General features: G+C 38.4%; 1 pseudogene; it reads left to right on the top strand.

Moving 5' to 3' along the window:
- The first annotated feature begins 6,545 nt into the window (after window positions 1–6,545).
- LOC148113045 (uncharacterized) lies at window positions 6,546–7,545 on the top strand (annotated as a pseudogene).
- The last annotated feature ends 422 nt before the right edge of the window (window positions 7,546–7,967 follow it).

Below are 7,967 nucleotides of genomic sequence, written 5' to 3'. Positions count from 1 at the left end.
CATCTAGGATAAAACCAGGGGTTTCCATAAGTGAGCATTTAATATCTTTAAACAAAATAAGAGCTGAGCTGCATTTGAGGGGGGAGGTGATTTCAGACCAAACAATGAAAAGTGTTATTATCAACTCACTTGATCCATCATGGGACAATTTTATGTCACATTTAGACACAATCAATCTAGGATACTTATCCATAGAAAGTCTATCCAATAAATTGATAGCAGAAGACAATTCAAGAAGAATCACACAGAACACAAACCATATAGGAAAGTAGCTTTCCAAGAAAAATATAATGAAACATTTAAATGTCACAATTGTGGATCCAGGGAACACAATAGAAGAGATTGCCCCAAGATTTCAAAGGAAAGACATAGGTCAGAATATAGGAACAAATACAATTATAGACAGTCTTCCATAGATAGACATAGTTATAGAAGCCCACCAAATTACAAAGAGAATAGAGGGGGCAGAGATAATTCAAAGGATAGAAAATCTGGCTCACTGAATGGGTTAAATAAACAAGACAACACTAACATACAGCAAAATGAGAACAATAATTGGCTTATTGATTCTGGAGCAACTAATCACACCACTAATAACAAAAATATATTGTCTTCATTTACAGAAGATAAATTTGTAATAAAGGTAGCTAACCAAGAAAAGGTTCAAGTATTAGGTAGAGGGAATGTAACCCTGCCTGGTCTAGGAAAAATAGAGGGGGTATTGCTAATACCTGAAATACCTCATAACATACTAAGTGCCATAAAACTAAGTAGAGATTCTGACATTAACATTGTTTTTTCAAAAGGAAAAGCGACTTTAGAGAAGAATAAAATAAATATAGGCACTGTGATGATTAAAGGAGGCCTACCTTATCTGATAACAAAGGAAAAATGGCTGCATAACATTGATTCAAATATGGGAGATTGTATTGAAGTAGATGATGAAAATATTAGCAACAGTGATAATGATGAATGTAAAATATCTCATGATCACATAGATGCACACAATGAAAAAAAACCAAAAATAGGTAAGCCAATTCATGATGAGTGTGCTCACATCTTACATAGGAAGTTAGGACATGCCAGTTTTCCTGTAGTACAAAAAATGACTGAACACGCAGAAGGTGTTAAAATAAAAAATTGTGAAAACTATTTGGAATGCTCAGTATGTAAATCTACAAAACTAAAAACTAGTCCCAGGCCAAGAAAATCTACTAGATCAACTAACAAAATTTTTGATTTAGTACACATGGACTTAGTTGGTCCATTAACTCCATCAATCACTTATAGAAAACGTTACTTCTTGACAATAGTAGACGATTATAGCCGCTATGGATTTGTTTATACATTAAAACACAAAGATGAAACCTTTCAAAAATTTAAAGAATTTTACAAACGCATAGAAACACAACACAATATCAAAATAAAACAAATCATGACAGATAGGGGATGTGAATTCATGTCTAAAGAATTCTCCCAATGGTTAAAAGACAAAGGAATGTTACATTACACATCTAGTCCATTTTCTGCGTTCCAGAACGGGATTGCAGAGAGGAAGAATTCAACATTACAAACCATGATTAGATGCACATTGGAAGATGCTGGCTTAAGCAAACAATTCTGGTCAGAAGCCTTACATTATTCAAATTACACACAAAATAGAACCTGGTCCAGCATTGTAAATAAGACACCATATGAAGTGATGTATAATAGGAAACCAAAATTAGCACACATGCACATATTCGGAGTCACTGCAGACGTACACATACCTAAGCAATTAAGAAGAAAGGGAGAAAACGTATCCAGAAGACTCAGATTTATGGGATATGAGACTGGCACCAAAGGGTACAGATTCATTGATAATAATAACAAATTTATAGTCTCCAGAACAGCTGTGTTCCATGAACAGGCCAACTGGTCTAAATTACATCTTAATGAAATATTTCCAAATAAATACAAAGATACAAAATCTCATGAGAAAGGGACCATAGAAAAGCAAAATATCAACAAATATAAAAACAAAAACAAAACTTGGACAAATAGCCAACACAAAATAAAGACAGACACACTAACAAAAAAGGAAGCAAGATATTTGCATGATAACGATAGTAAACCTGAAAAAACTATTAGAAACACCAGAAATCAAATGCCAAATAAATACAAGGATTATATAATGCACATGGATGGTGAGCCAACAACACCTAATACATATGAGGAAGTGTTAAAACTCCCTCGTGAAGAAAAAGAAAAATGGGAATTAGCGATGAAAAAGGAGATGGAAAGTTTACAAGGATTAAATGTATTTACACCTGCAATTGCACCTAAAGATAAAACAATTATTGGTACCAGGTGGATATATAAAATTAAGAACTTAGAGGGAGGCAATACTCTATACAAAGCCAGACTAGTTGCACAAGGTTATGCACAGAAATATCCGGAGGACTATACTGACACGTATTCCCCCACAGTAAGAACAGAGAGTGTCAAAACAGCTCTAGTGGTAGCATCAGCACTCAATCTTGATGTATTTCAATATGACATACAGACTGCGTATCTACACGCAAAACTAGATAAGGAAATATACGTAAGAGCACCTCACAGTCAATACACAAACAAAAATGAGATTTGGTTGTTAAACAAGAGTTTATACGGGTTAAAACAATCTGGTAAACGATGGTATGATTGTTTAGTAAAAGTACTTAAAACCATGGACTTCAACGCTACCACTGCTGATAACTGTTTCTTTGTCAAAAAGGGTGATGATTACATTGAATTTGTATTGATTTATGTGGATGACATTTTATACATAGGAAAACATAAAGAGAGAAGAGAAACTTTTGTAACTAAGCTAAATGAACATTTCTCGTTAAAATCCCTAGGCAAAGTAAACAAATATCTTGGTGTTCAAATTAATAAGACTAGAAGGGGATTCAAACTTACTCAGAGAGATAAGATCATAGAACTTTTAAATAAATGCAATTTAAACAATGCCAAACCTTGTGATACTCCTATGCAAACTGATTTTCTAAGAAATACTGATGAATCTTCCCCCGAATTCAAGGATAACACATTTTATAGATCAATCATAGGTTCACTTCTTTATATATCTAATTGGACAAGACCAGATATCGCCTTACCACTCAATTTATTATCCAGACATGTCAGCAAACCAACAATGTATCACTGGGAAGCTGTTAAAAGAATTTTAAGATATCTGAAAAGTACACTAGACTTTTGTTTAATGTTAGAACCTAATGACAATAAAGAACCAAAGCTTACATGTTACGCAGATGCGGACTGGGCTGGAGACACCTCATGTAGAAAAAGTACATCTGGTTATATATTCCTCTTAAATGACTGTCCAGTTTACTGGTACACTGGTAAACAGGAACTAGTGGCCACCTCAACGACAGAAGCGGAATATGTTTGTTTATCCAAAGCTGCAAATAACCTTGTATGGTTTAATGATTTAATTTCAGATGTTTGGAAAAAACCTGCTTTGCCTTTTGTTATGCATGAAGACAATAAAGCAGCCATTGAAATATCTAGATCTGATGCTATTGGACAAAGGTCCAGACACATAGATATAAAATTTAAACATGTGAGACAGTTATCTCAGGATGGATTTATCAAAGCAGTGCATTGTGATACTTCAGAACAATTAGCTGACATATTGACAAAGCCTTTACCTTCTAAGCAACATAAATATTTAACTTCTAAGTTGTATGTTTTGTATTGTCCTGAATCTGAATGTAATTGGTGTTGCATAACGAATCGGCATTTAGAGGGGGATTTGTCAGATGTAAATGCCTTATTCTCTAATGTGTAAATAGTATATGAACGGGGTATCAGGGGTTAACTTATTCTCCACTTCTTAATGTATTCATAATTCACCACTCCCACATATAGCTCCACCCATTGTATATATAAGGAGCTACATGCACCCTTTTCCTTGCTTCTATCTGTGAATATTCAGTGAATATAGAATGCCTATTGTAAATAAAAGGAAATATATTTAAACCTTTAACTCTTACTAATCTTATTGAGTCTGATCCTGAAAATATTGCAACAAATATAAAAAGCAAAACAAAAACATTCTAAATATCATTATTATCTATGTTCCAGATAGACAATAAATTAATACTAATAAATACATAAAATAAATAATCCAAGCAAACAAAGGACAACCTGGAGAATAAACTCATATTCAAAGGGCTGTATTCTTCTGTAGCTCTCCAAAATGAGCCTCTTCTTTTTTGAGATTTCCTTGAAAGGAACCTTCATTTTCTCCATTGGGCACTCCTGACAATTAGCATCTAAAACCCCAATAGGAACTGCATGCATGCTAGCCACATTCTAACTGAACTATGGCTTGCATTAAATGTACTCATTTATAACTTGAACTAATTCATGTCTATGGAGATTCTCAGTCATCCGGGCCATGGTTGTCCCAAAGGTGCTTTTCATTGGACTTTCTTGGATGAGAAGCGAAACATTTCGCTTCTCATCCAAGAAGCTTCTTCAGTTCTGAAGTGAACTGAAGACGCTTCTTGGATGAGAAGCGAAATGTTTTCAAGGGAAAAAAAACAAGAAGTCCAGCTGTCGTTTTGAAAAACACCTTTGGGTCTCCCTAATTCACTTCTGCTGTGTGAGCTGCCTTGGGTACCTTTAAAGCCCTTTCTGGCAGGGCACCAGGTTACCTGAGGAGCCACCTTGTCCAAATTACATCAACTTGTCTTACTGGTCAAGAAGAGAAGGCATGCTATGGACACCATCATTTAAAAAATTTCAACTGGCAGCTCTAGGAAGAGAGACTTTTATGCCAACATCTTGTCCCCACAGGTGAGATTAGTCTCCACAGGCATTAAGACCTAACTCGGCCAACTAGGACAAGGATCCAAGAGTGGTATGCAATCTTGGGAATGGTTGGGGGTTTGAAGGTGCTCCCTCCCAGTGGTGGGATTCAGCTGGTTCAGGCGAACCAGTAGTTAAATTGCTGGCTGGCCCTGCCCCTCCCCACCCCTCCCAGGAGTCCCCACACGCCCAATTTTGACTCCCAGGTAAGTGCAGGGAGGCCTCCTAGGCCCAAAACGGGGCCTGGGGGGCGGTGTGGTCCCCACGGCAGCCCATTTTTGTTCCCAGGAGGCTGCATAGAGGCCTACTAGGCCCAAAACAGGGCGCGGGGGGGACAGTGCATTCCTCCACGTGGCCCGTTTTTGCTTCCAGTGGGGTGCAGGATGCCAAATGCTCCCTGTCATGCCCCCTGGCCATGCCCACCAGGGCCAGTCATTAAGGCAGAGAACCGGTTATTAAAATATTTGAATCCCACCACTGCTCTCTCTCTCCATTTAAACTTTGTTTCTAACTCTATTTTGAATTCTGTCTTTTATATATTTGTATATTCCCTATGCTGTTTTGTGTTACTAATCTGTAAACCGCCCATAGTCACATAAATAGTGAGATGGGCAGCATATAAGTTTGATAAATAAATCTCATATTGTGCTATTTGAACTCACATTCATTGAATCTAATTGTACATTTTGATTTTCCTACCCGTGAAGCCTTTAAAATTGTGCAGCCATTCAAACTTTGCTGACCTTCTATTTTGTGAACAACAGCATGGAGGATAGGTTTCCTTTCCTTTCCTACAAAAGACCAGCCTCTCTCTTTTCAGTTAAAGAAAGAAAAGCAATTGCAGAGTAAGTAGAACAGAACAGAACAGAACTTTATTTGGCCAAGTATGATTAGACACTCAAAGAATTTGTCTCCAGTGCAGAAGCTCTCAGTGTATAAGCAAAGCAACAGAGTAATAATCATAATAATGATGACACTAATAAGAAATAGTAGAGAAGGACAGCTATGTTAGTTTGTGGCAGCAAAATAATAATAATAATAATAATAATAATAATAATAATAATAATAATAATAATAATAGACAAAGTAGTAAGAATGGTGCATTGGAAGATCTGCAAGAAATATCATTTGCCTGTAAGCAAGAACTGGTGGGACCATAAAATAGAAAAAGTCATAGAAAATGAAGAAGTTAAATTGCTCTGGGACTTCAGAATCCAGACAGACAGGCACATAACACCCCGGACTTAACAGTTGTCGATAGGAAAGACAAAAAAGTCTGAATAGTGGCAGTGGCTGGAAACAGCAGAATAGAAGAGAAAGAACTGGAGAAGATAACAAAATACAAAGACCTACAAATAGAAATAAAACGACTATGGCAAAGGCAAGCAAGGGTAGTACCAATAGTAATAGGTGCCTTGGTGCAGTCCCAAAACAATTGGAGCACCACTTGAACACCATAGGTATTGACAAATTTGCCATCAGTCAATTGCAGAAGGCGACTTTACTTGGAACTGCTTCCGTCCTGCGACGATATCTGTAACACCGTCAAACATCCAGATTTGCCTATTCCAGGTCCTTGGTAAGGACTCGATAGGTAGACAAAAATGCCAAACCCAGTCTGAACATCTGGCTGACTGTGTGATGAATGATGATGGTGATGATAATGATGATGATGATGATAATAATAATAATCTGCTGATGACCCCAAATGCAGACTTTGCAGAGAAGCGGATGAAACCATTGATCATATACTGAGTGGTTGCAAGACAATAGCTCAGACTGACTACAAACAACGCCATAACACTGTCGCTCAGATGGTCTACTGGAACTTGTGTCACAACTACCATCTGCCTGTAACAAAGAACTGGTGGAATCATAAGCCTGAAAAAGTGGTCGAAAATGAGCATGCAAAACTACTGTGGGACTTCCGAATATAGACTGACAAAGTTTTGGAACACAATACCCCGGATATCACGATTGTGGAGAAGAAAAAAGTGTGGATCGTCGACATTGCCATAGCTGGTGACAGCAGAATCGATGAGAAACAACTTGAAAAAGTCACCAGATATCAGGACTTGAGAATAGAACTGCAGAGACTCTGGCATAAACCAGTGCAGGTGGTTCCAGTGATACTTGGCACACTGGGTGCTGTGCCTAAAGACCTAGGCAAGCACTTAAAAACAATTGGCGCTGACAAGATCACCATGGGGATGCCAGAAGCAGCATCAACTTTCTTTTGCTGGCATGCATGGAATATAACTTTGGTTTTATTTTCCTCCTCGCAGCGAACAGCAACAGAAGCAGTGGTGGGTTGTCCCCGGTTTGGACTGGTTCTATAGAACCAATAGTAAAACCGGAGGGAGGCTCTGCCCACCGACCCCGACGTCATCAGAACGCTTCTGCACATGCGGAGAAGCTTCTGCACATGCACACAGTCCCATTGCGAACTGGTAGTAAAGATAAGTAGAACCCACCCCTGAACAGAAGGTCTGGCTGCCTGCAGCAATGGAGATGCTAACGCCTTTTTCTTGCGGGCAAAACTGAAGCAGATTCAAGGTTTTTGAGGTAGCTACATGTTTTTTTGGGTCACATGTTCATCGTCTTATATAAAAGATGACAAGGGCCTGTGTTCAGTTTCTCTTAATGTCCCTTTGCTGCTTCTTGATGTTGCAGTGGAAATTTACATGTTGACCTTTTTTAAAAAGTGGAATTACAGCGGATCGGTTCTGAATTGCCTACAACCAGAAGTGATATTCAGCCAGTTCATACCGGTTCCGGCAAACCGATAGTGGCGACTGCGGGTGGGCCCGCCCCGCTCACCTGCCCCGCTCACCTGCCCCGCTCACCTGCCCCGGCGTGATGCCATCCTATTTAGTCATGTTTTCAAGACCAGGCGCATGCGGTGGTAAGAATATTGGAAACCCACGGCTGCCTATAACCATGATATTTGGCACTGGGCATGATAGATTCATACATTGCATTTAGATAGAGGAGTAGATTTTCAAAACATTCTAACAGTTTGGTCAGCAATCTTTAAAATGACATTAAAGTATTTGGAGTGAATCTCCTAGTTGCTGGGAAACAGGCAGCTATTGTTGAGACTTGCAGGGAAG

The sequence above is a fragment of the Pantherophis guttatus genome, chromosome 6, assembly GCF_059756535.1.
Source record: "Pantherophis guttatus breed Tessera chromosome 6, ASM5975653v1, whole genome shotgun sequence".
Classification (NCBI taxonomy): Eukaryota; Metazoa; Chordata; class Lepidosauria; order Squamata; family Colubridae; genus Pantherophis; species Pantherophis guttatus.
Note: the sequence above shows the minus strand (reverse complement) of the source record. Positions and strands in the feature narration are given on the sequence as shown.